Consider the following 9605-nt stretch of genomic DNA (forward strand, 5'->3'; position numbering starts at 1 on the left):
TCCAAAAATCCATACATCACTCAACTTATAAAATGTGCTTTTGACGACTTAAGAGGACAAATTATTCCCCAAAAACACATTTTTTGGATTTCCATTCTAATGATGAGCTGATATTCCACCAGTTATGAATATTATCTGTTGAAGAGATTGCAAAGTGTCTGTGTGACAGGTTCATATAACAGGCTTTCTATCAGTCTTGTGCAGGTGTTGCTCGACTTCAAGCGGAATCTGTTTTTAAAAACGTGCCCCTCCGCTAATGTGTTAGTGATGCTGGTGCAACAGAGGATTTATTGGAGGAAACTAAGCTTGGCTCTCATCTTCTTTCTGAGGTATTATCCTCAGTCATCTGTCCCTCACACCTCAGTCTAACTGGAAAGCCTGTTTGTACATTTCCAAACTTCACTTTGGCATGTTGGTGGTTTCAGTAGATATAGAGTATCTGTTCCTTTATTTAAACTGTGGAAACAGATAGAACTTCTTTCTCTAAAAGTATGTTGTGAACAGGCAGTTGTTTACTTTCAATATTCTTTGGTAATCCTGTGCAGGGCTGTAGCTGTATACTTAGATATTACTATGGAAATCTAAATCTGGAATATTGGAACTAGTACAGAGGTTTAAATATATCTACACAAACAAGCACAACTGTTACAGTTACAATCTGCTTCCTGACAAACATTAATCAAAAAATCACCCTCCTGACAGATGATATATTTCTTGGGAAATATCTGACAGAAAAATAATCTGCTGCTTTCCAAAGACAAATATGGTGCATGGCTAAGAAGATTAGGGTGACTGACCACTGAGTGAAGGTGGCTGTCTTACATAAGAGATAAGCAATTAAAGTCTATTTGTGCAAAATCCTGATACCATAACTGATGGGTTCACAGCCAGGTTTATATGAATAATTGATTGTAAAAACTATTGTTGTGGAAAACAACAACAGCAGCAGGAATTATTCATGAAATTGTGTATAAATTTACCGATGAAATGTATAGACAGCACTTTACTGCAGTTGGATTTTCTGGCAGGAGAGGGGGCAAAAAAAGATGAAAGTAGCTCCCAGTTTGGTATGGTACAGTACATGGTAATTCCATTTGCTATCCTTCAAAGCAGTGAAAGTGAGGGCTCTGATTTATTCATAAGCTGGGCTTCTTCTGCCAGGGAGCATTAGACAAAGGCAGATGACACACAGGTAACAACTCTGCTGAGAAAAGCAAATTACAAATCAAAACAAATCAAACCAACATGTGAACAGTTTACGTGTTGCACTGCACAAGTTGACTTAGCAATATACTAATGCTGGACTCAACAGCTGGCAAGTAGAGTTTTGGTATCAATCAACTGAGTAAATGATTTGTTTCTATACAAAATTTAAGATGGCTGTTGGTCAGGTTCATTCATTAACTCCAGGACTGTGGTGCAAACTGCTATTCCCTGGCTTTAAGGTTTCTTGCAGCTTCATGTCAGAAATAATTCAACATGATTCTGGCTGCACAGCCTCCATCAAGCTTCTGTCAGTCTCTATCAGAGAGTGAAGGTCACCACTCTGTCCTGCTTACCTGGCCTCCTGCAAACCCGACCACATGCACCTTTCAGTCTCTCTGGGAATCTCTCCTGACTACTGTGGCCTGGATTAATAGAGTTTAGGTAGGTTTTTGAAAGCCAGTACTGATACCAATACCTGAGATTTTGTGAGATCATGTAATATCTTTATACCTTGCAGTTGCAATTATTGACTATTTTCTCAGAATTAAATGCTTGTCAGGCTAAAAGCTTCTGAAACATTATTTGTATAATCAAGTCAAACAGTCTCTCCGCTGAATTACAGACTAATGAATGTGTTTTGGTAAATAAATATGTTTGAACAAATTAATATATTTATTAGCTGAACAGGCTATTTAAAGTAGGCATGGGTATAAAATAAAATGAAATAAATGAATGCATTAGAGGAGTGACAGAAAAGTAATCTGCAACTATTTTGATAATCAATTAATTGTTTTTGCCACTTTTCAGGCACAACAGCCAAATACTTTCTAATTCCAGCTTCTTAAAAATAAGGATTTGCTATTTTTCTTTATGTGATATCATTGTAAGGTGAATATTTTTGTGTTTTGGACTGTTCATCAGACAAAACAGGACTTTTGAAGACATTATCTTTGACTGGGCTTTTTTTTTTTTTACTATTTTCTGACAATTTATAGATACAACAATGAAATGATTGACTGAGAAGTATCTTCAATACAGTAAAGGTGAACAAGAGTGTCACCCAAATTTATAATGATAGTTACCATATTAAAAAATTAGCCTATTAGACAAGGTGTAAAATATTAAACAATGTTAAATTTTTCAGAGGAAAAATATTTTTGTGAGAAGCCTCTATAGCATCAAATTAAGATCAAATGATCAAATGTGAGCAGCAACGTAAATGTTAATGTTGCAACTCACGAAATATTGCATTCTGATTTGATTTGATTTTGATTCATCCATCCAGTGTTTTGCTGGTGACATTTTAATTCTTATCTATCAAATTAGTAGATTTCTAAAATTTTAGTTGTAGATTTTCTAAAATGGCTCAACACTTTTTAACAGATTGGACTGCCTGTGGATAGATGCCAACCAATCATTAATAATCACACGGCAATAATCACACTTACTGTCTGGACTCATCTTAAACTGACAACAATCAAATTAAATGGTAACCTAAGACATTTTTGTATTTGGTGTAGATTTTCTCATTAAGTGACTAGACCCTTCATGGCTAAAAGGTTATTTTTAATAAAGAAAAATTACTTTTGATCAAGAGCCTGAGGGGCCCCTCAGATGGGATCTGGTCACACTTGATCGATATCTCTCTGACCAGTCCTTCCTTCAAGCTACAGTGTGCCACGGACAAAATGCGATGCTGCTACAAAATGATAAGACATAATGAACAAAAAGCTTCAGATTTTTCAAAATATTAGACATGAGCTCACTCACAAAGCAATACTAAAAAAACAATAGTGCATTACTATTGGGAGGAGATTGCCGATACCAAATTTAATTAAGTGTCAGGAAATAATTATATAGACTGACATATTTCAAAATCAGTGTGTATGGGGCCAGTGCAACAATTGATGTCATTGACATCCATCGTGTTGTGATGATACTGTATATTAATATCATATTATTATTTTACACAGTTCTGTGGACGAATTTTATAATTAAAGCTAAAAAACTAAATCAGTCATTAATGGCTTAATTGTACATATGTATGAGTCAGGTCTGATGTAATACTTAATAATGGAACAGTTAACTACAATGGACATCAGACTTATTATTTTACATCTGAATGTGCATTCATTTGCCATATTTGAATAATATACTTGTATCAGATAAATATTTTTAAAGCTGCATCATTTGAATTTATTTGGCCATTTGGACATTTAGACAGCAGAACCAGCTGTAAACACAAGATGGACATATATTATAGAGTTAATACAGCAAACATGCTCACAAAGACTTGCTTTTATAAACACCCAGTGAACATTAGCACCATGGAGTTGTGTTGTGTCCACCTGATGACTGAATGTCCAATATTCATTCTCCTTGTAGCTCTGTTTTGGTCTCCACAAACTCTTGAGAAAAATATCTTTGTTGTTAGGCAGGTAGCGTGCAGTGGGTTTATCAGTACTTTTTCTCTGAAAACACTGGTAATTGGGTTTGGAAAGAACAGTAAGACTGAACCAAACAAAAAACCTTAAAAAGGCAAAATCAACAAACAATTAGCTAAAAGATGCTATAGAGCACTGTAGCTGATGGGAACTGCATTGATAATTCACTTTGTGTCAGTTACTACGAGCAACGCCATTCATTTTACACAGTTATAGCTATAGCTATTTTAACCACTGTTAATATAAAAATATTGGTTAGTGCAGATTTAATAATATTGAGATATTCAATTTAACCATATTGCAGAGGGCCTAGTGTGTGGGGAATTTGAACACTCACACTGCAAATGCTTTTCACACACATGCAAGATCACAAATTCCATATTTACAAGCCCGTTATGTACAGTAATTACTTCACACCAATGTAGAGGTGCAGTAATGCCACTAAGGGTGTTTTCACACCTGCACTTTTTAGTCTGGTTAAATCGAACTTGTTTTTCCCCTTGGCGCAATTTGTTTGGGCAGGTGTGAATACCGTTATCACCCTCAGGTGATCAAGCAACTAGCCGGAGAATTAATCCAGGTCGGACATGGACTAGCTCATCGTTGTATATTGTATTTGGCCAGTGGACCTCCTTCTGGACCTTCTTCCTGTGTTTACGCTCTTGCTCCTGCCCTGACACATCTGACCAATGAGTGAAGTGAACGTTCTCACCTGCTTGTGGCACTGCATTTTGGCTCGCTTAGAGTTTTCTCCATGTGAAAAGAAACCGAACCAAGGGGAAAACGCACCAAGTACACCAACTCATCAACTGATTCAGACCAGAGCAAACAAACTATAGGTGTGAAAATGCCTTAGGACAATTTTCAACTGAAGCTTCTCTTTAAGGAATAACACAGCCATCACTTTTACTGTGAAACCTAACAGTAAAATGCAACATAACCATGTCACAATATCCACTGGCTGCCTGTCTGGCTGGTGGCCAAGGAAGTATTTCACTTGGAGAGCAGAAGCGACTGACAGATGCCTGAGCAGCAACACAGCATTCATCAAGGCATCTGCCGCTGTGAATACAGCGGCCGCCTCTGCTTGTATCCACCTGCAGCTATTAAGACTGCCAAATCCCAGGCAGGAGAGGAGCTGGCTGAAGCAGTACTAAGTATCACAGACCTGACCCCGCAAGACAACAGTCAGCTCTGGGTGTTAAACCACCCCATCCGCTCCATACATCACTGTTATCTCTATCACCCCTGTGAAGATTAGCCTTCAGCCTCTGCTACCTACCTGCTCAGACTGCTGCTGTTGAGCAAAAACCCAGAGAACCCAGGCAACATGAGGTGATAACCCAGAAAACAAGGTTTCTGCTCTTAAATGTGAAGAAATGCACTTAACATGTACAGGATGCCTTTACTTTATCCTCCTTAACACATTATGCAACACACTGAACAACAGAACTTGAATATTAGTGTAACATCACATTATTAAAATCTTTCAAATTTGCCATTTTTATACAACTTATTGGTGTGTTGTATATTTATATATCCTATCACCTCCAGTCTTCTGTTTTAACTGTTTTTGTCTTCTGTAGATTTTAGAAAATGTTACATTAAACAATAAATTGATTTGATTATATTGAACATTGGTCTTTGGCTGATGTGTGCGGAATGTGTGTTTTTGGTTTTCAGGCGCATCCATATTATTAAGTGCCAAGTCATATTGGAGCTTTAAGCAAAATCTGACTATCAATATTGCGACTTGGATGTTGAGGTGAACACTGATAGAAGCTATTAGAATGCTTATACGGAAGTTGTAAACTCATAATTATGATAATTCTGATATGAAATAAATGTGGCATGAGCCTACTGAACTGTACTGTCAGTATCAGTCTACTTGGATGAGAGGAGGGACCGCTTTATTGGAATATAGACAAACTTTTTGTTTGTGGAAACCACCCAAATGGTACCAAATGTAGCCCAAATTATCACAACTCACCCAAAACTATTTTTACCCACCCAAGTAAATGAAAAAGAAGCCCAATGTGGCAACACTGCCTGAAGCCCACCTGGAGGTTTCTGGCGCCAGATTAGGGAAACACTGTGTACGTGATCATTTTGCAAGCACTGAGAATGTTTATAGTTGCAGAGACTGAACTTAACGCTGGTGTATCAGCTGCATTTTATGCAGACTACATTGCAATCCTGGTGGAACAAGAGTAAACGTGCTGTATACTCTTGTGTTATTCCTGAAGTGAATTCTTTATTAACTGCAATGTCTCCAATTTTTGATTGAAAGAAAAACCCGGTGGCCAAAGTCTGTCTAACTCTGTCATTATGTGAATATGAGGATGTGAAGGGGCCCGTGTGTATTATCTAGATGACCCTCCTGAGAGTAATCGACAGGGCTACATGAACGTGGCAGGTTTATTAAGTCAGTGCTTAGAAATTAAGCCACAAAGTAGCATATTAATCATCATTTCACTGGACTAAGTGACAGAGGAGTGTGATCATTGAATACAATTTGAGGAAGGGTGCATTTGAATGAAAATGGCTAATGGCATATTTATTATGCAGTAGTACCATCCTGGGTGGGAAAGGGGTGAGTGAGTGTGTGTGGAGGTATGGGGGGGTACATATTCATCTTAATGACCTGTGTATATTAGCACAAACACATAATCAAAGTAACATGAATAGCTCAAGACATCTGAAGTAAGATGTGTGGTAACTATGTGGGTAAAGCACTTCAAATACGAGATAAACATCATACTGCAAGCACCTCCAGGACACACACACACACACACACACACACACACATAGAGTCACTAGATGAAAAACTGGAGGTGGGCACGATTCTGTCACCTTGTAGGGATAAGCTATGAAAGCACTTATTATCAAGGTCTTTATCACAAACACATTTCTAATTATATTTTGAGTATCCTATAATTAATTTGTCTTATAAGCTATGTTGATTCCAAATGAATGTACTGTAATGTAATGAAAAAAATCGTTGTTTTCTTTCATATATTTCCCATAAGAACACATGAGAATAACACAAGAAATACAAGGAAACATCACTTTGAGAATGCCTCCGTTAACCTCTCTGTTCTCGCTGCAGGTGTCTCTTGCGCTTCAACCGTGTAGCATCTAAATAGTGATGGAATGTGGAGAGACAGGGAGGGCGCACGCCATCCACACAAATTACGTGCACACCTTGCTGCACTTAAGAGCATCCTGCAAATTGATTCTTTCTTACATTAACGGTTACAGTAACGGTTATCTCTCTCCACAGCGTGGGCTACCAAAAATGCAACATCCCTCTTTAACTGTGCGCTGCAGCCTGGTGGAATGCGCAAAGGATCACGATGTCTCTCTCCTGTAGTGACACTGTAGTCTTAACTTTCTTGAAAATACACAAAAACGGGCTATATGGAAGTATATAGCGCATCAAGGGGGATCATCTCACACTGTGCACTTTACACGGTACCTGTGCAAACGCATGGCAGTGAATTATCTGAGCGCTGCAACGTGCCGGCGGGCAGGCACGATACACACACTGAACTGTACAAAGAAAGCACACTATTGCGTGGCACAATAACTTTGATAGATGCCTTACCTGTTCAGGAGAGGAGACACGACAGAAAGCAGGAGAGAGGATAGAAGATGTCGGGCAGAGCGCCGAGCCACAGAGCCTTTACTGTTGATGAAAGGACCGCTAGACGTCCCAGCTGTGAACTCAAAGTGCGTCTGTCTTTATCCACGCCAATAAAGGACAGCGAGATTCAGACCACTCCCCCCTTATATCAAACTATTTCCAACTGTTTCCTCCTCATTGGCATCTAATTTAAGATTCATTCTTCATGCGTGTAGGCTGTAACATCTGGCCTGTGTGCTTTATGGAGGCAACGTTCTGCAGTTTGCAATCTTTCTCCTTTTTTTTTTTTAGAGTAAAATGTGGATCAGAGATATTCTGCAAGTCATAAAACATAGACAGCAGTACATGAATCACATGCCTTCAACACGTGGGTCTGACAGGTGATGATGTTGAGGAGCTTCCACTCAGGTTCCTTTTTAACCCATTTACACTCTTATGAACAGGTCATTCAAAAACTCTTCTATAAGTTGCTCAAAAATGACCTAAAGTGGTATAAATATATGTCATATTCATATATTTTGTTCAACATATTTCATTGAATGCCACAACAGCATTATTTCATGTTTATAGTATGTGTTGTACTACACTTGTACTTGCAATCTTGCTACTTAGCTATATAAACTAGGCAACACAACTACAGCAATGCTAGAAAGTCAATGTTGGCTTGTGATAAAGTATGGTAATTTCATTACAATAGCAGAAATTCTTTCACAGAATTGTAATCAAAATGTAAATGTTATATAAAACACATTTTAGCTCACTATTCATCGCTTGATTTTACACACCAAGACACATTTACATTTGATACATCCAGCTTAAGGGTTGCCTATTGTTTTTTTTACCTAAAAAAATGATATCACTAAATTGATGGCTGTTTCACTCTAAATTGTTTATATAACTGAAATAAGTGCCTAATAAAGAGGAAAGATCCCTCAATAGGAAATGCACATGGATCGTTTTGATCTACAATGCCAATAGAAAATTTGGGTAATAATAATAAAAAATACATTCTTTCAAAACAAAAAAAATCTTCAAAAGTAATAGAGGCATATAAAAAGTTTGAATGGATTGATTTAAAATATAAGATTTTTGGTATATTTTTGGAGTAACTAGAATATGAAATGCTGAAATATTTCTGTTACAAAGAAAATTGCAACAAAAAAAAAATGTTATGTTACCATTTATGCATGTAAGGGTTAACATCAAAAATCAACCATCACTTAAGAAACACTCCAACCCTTCTTTCTTTTATTCAAATAAATCTTTTATCATACTGTGTCTGAAAATCCTTCTCGTCAGGTCAAAAACAAAATGAGGTTGCTGCAGCTCATCCACTGGTGTCACCTCTTTCAGAGTTTCCTGCCCTTTTGATGAAATGTATTTGTACTTCTCTATTTTACCAAGGTAATGACTTTGACTTTAACCTATTTTTAATTGAAATCTGGGAAAGAAAATATTTTCTGACGAAGAAAAAAACAAAGACCACCACCGTTTTAACAAAGATAAAAGAAAGTAAATTAAAAGCACTCAAGATAATTAAAAATGTACCAGAACTGAAAAAGAAAAAGATGCCCTTGAAGCCCTGTGTGAACATTAAAAATATGAGCTCTGAATGGTAAACAACTGCTAAAATTAAGCTCTTTCTGTAACAGATTCAAGTAAAAGAACTGCATAGCTTAAGAGTTGTTTCTCCTTTTCTGTTGTCATTCCAGCTCGTAGTGACCAAGCACTTCTTGGTTTGGTAAGTTTCATGTTCCAAAATATCTTTCTGCACAAATAATATGCCAATAAGAGTGTCTTCTTACTGAGCATATAGCAGTCCTATCAAAATCTGCACTTTGTGATGCATTAGGCAGATTCTATTAGTGCCAGTATGATCAGTTAAAGAAGGAATTAATGATAAAAACCTTAGATGTGGGCTTTCTCTTTGTCCACACAATAGAGAGCAGGAATTTGGTTTGTGGCCTCATTCTGAGGACCTTGGCCAGTAAAGCAGCAGAAAGAGAGAGAAGTCATTATCGTTACAGATAATAACTCCAGGGGCCATTCATGTAAGGACAAATCCCAGAGGAAGGTATGCCTGCAGTATGCACATCATTATCAATATAGTCAACTCCCTTGTGAAATTCCAGCCCCCCCAAAATAGAAAGGAAGTGGCGAGGGTAGATTTCAGTTTCATGATCTGTGGAGAATGTGCTTAGGATCCAGGAATACAAACTACACCAAGGGCAAATATGCAGTTATCAGAAGCGTCTACATAATTAAAGTATTCATTTCATGTAATTACTGCCTAATCCAGTGGGACACCA

The 9605-nt window shown here is 37.4% G+C and overlaps 1 protein-coding gene across 1 annotated transcript in view; it reads right to left on the bottom strand.

The window, feature by feature from the left end:
* LOC121894696 (contactin-4) overlaps positions 1–7381 on the bottom strand; it is a 115964-nt gene extending 108583 nt beyond the window's left edge. The window contains exon 1 of the mRNA XM_042407468.1: positions 7258–7381. The gene's annotated coding sequence lies outside the window, so the exon portion shown is untranslated. The remainder of the gene's footprint in view (positions 1–7257) is intronic.
* Between the last annotated feature and the right edge of the window lie 2224 nt (positions 7382–9605).

Source organism: Thunnus maccoyii, chromosome 3 (assembly GCF_910596095.1).
Source record: "Thunnus maccoyii chromosome 3, fThuMac1.1, whole genome shotgun sequence".
NCBI lineage: Eukaryota > Metazoa > Chordata > Actinopteri > Scombriformes > Scombridae > Thunnus > Thunnus maccoyii.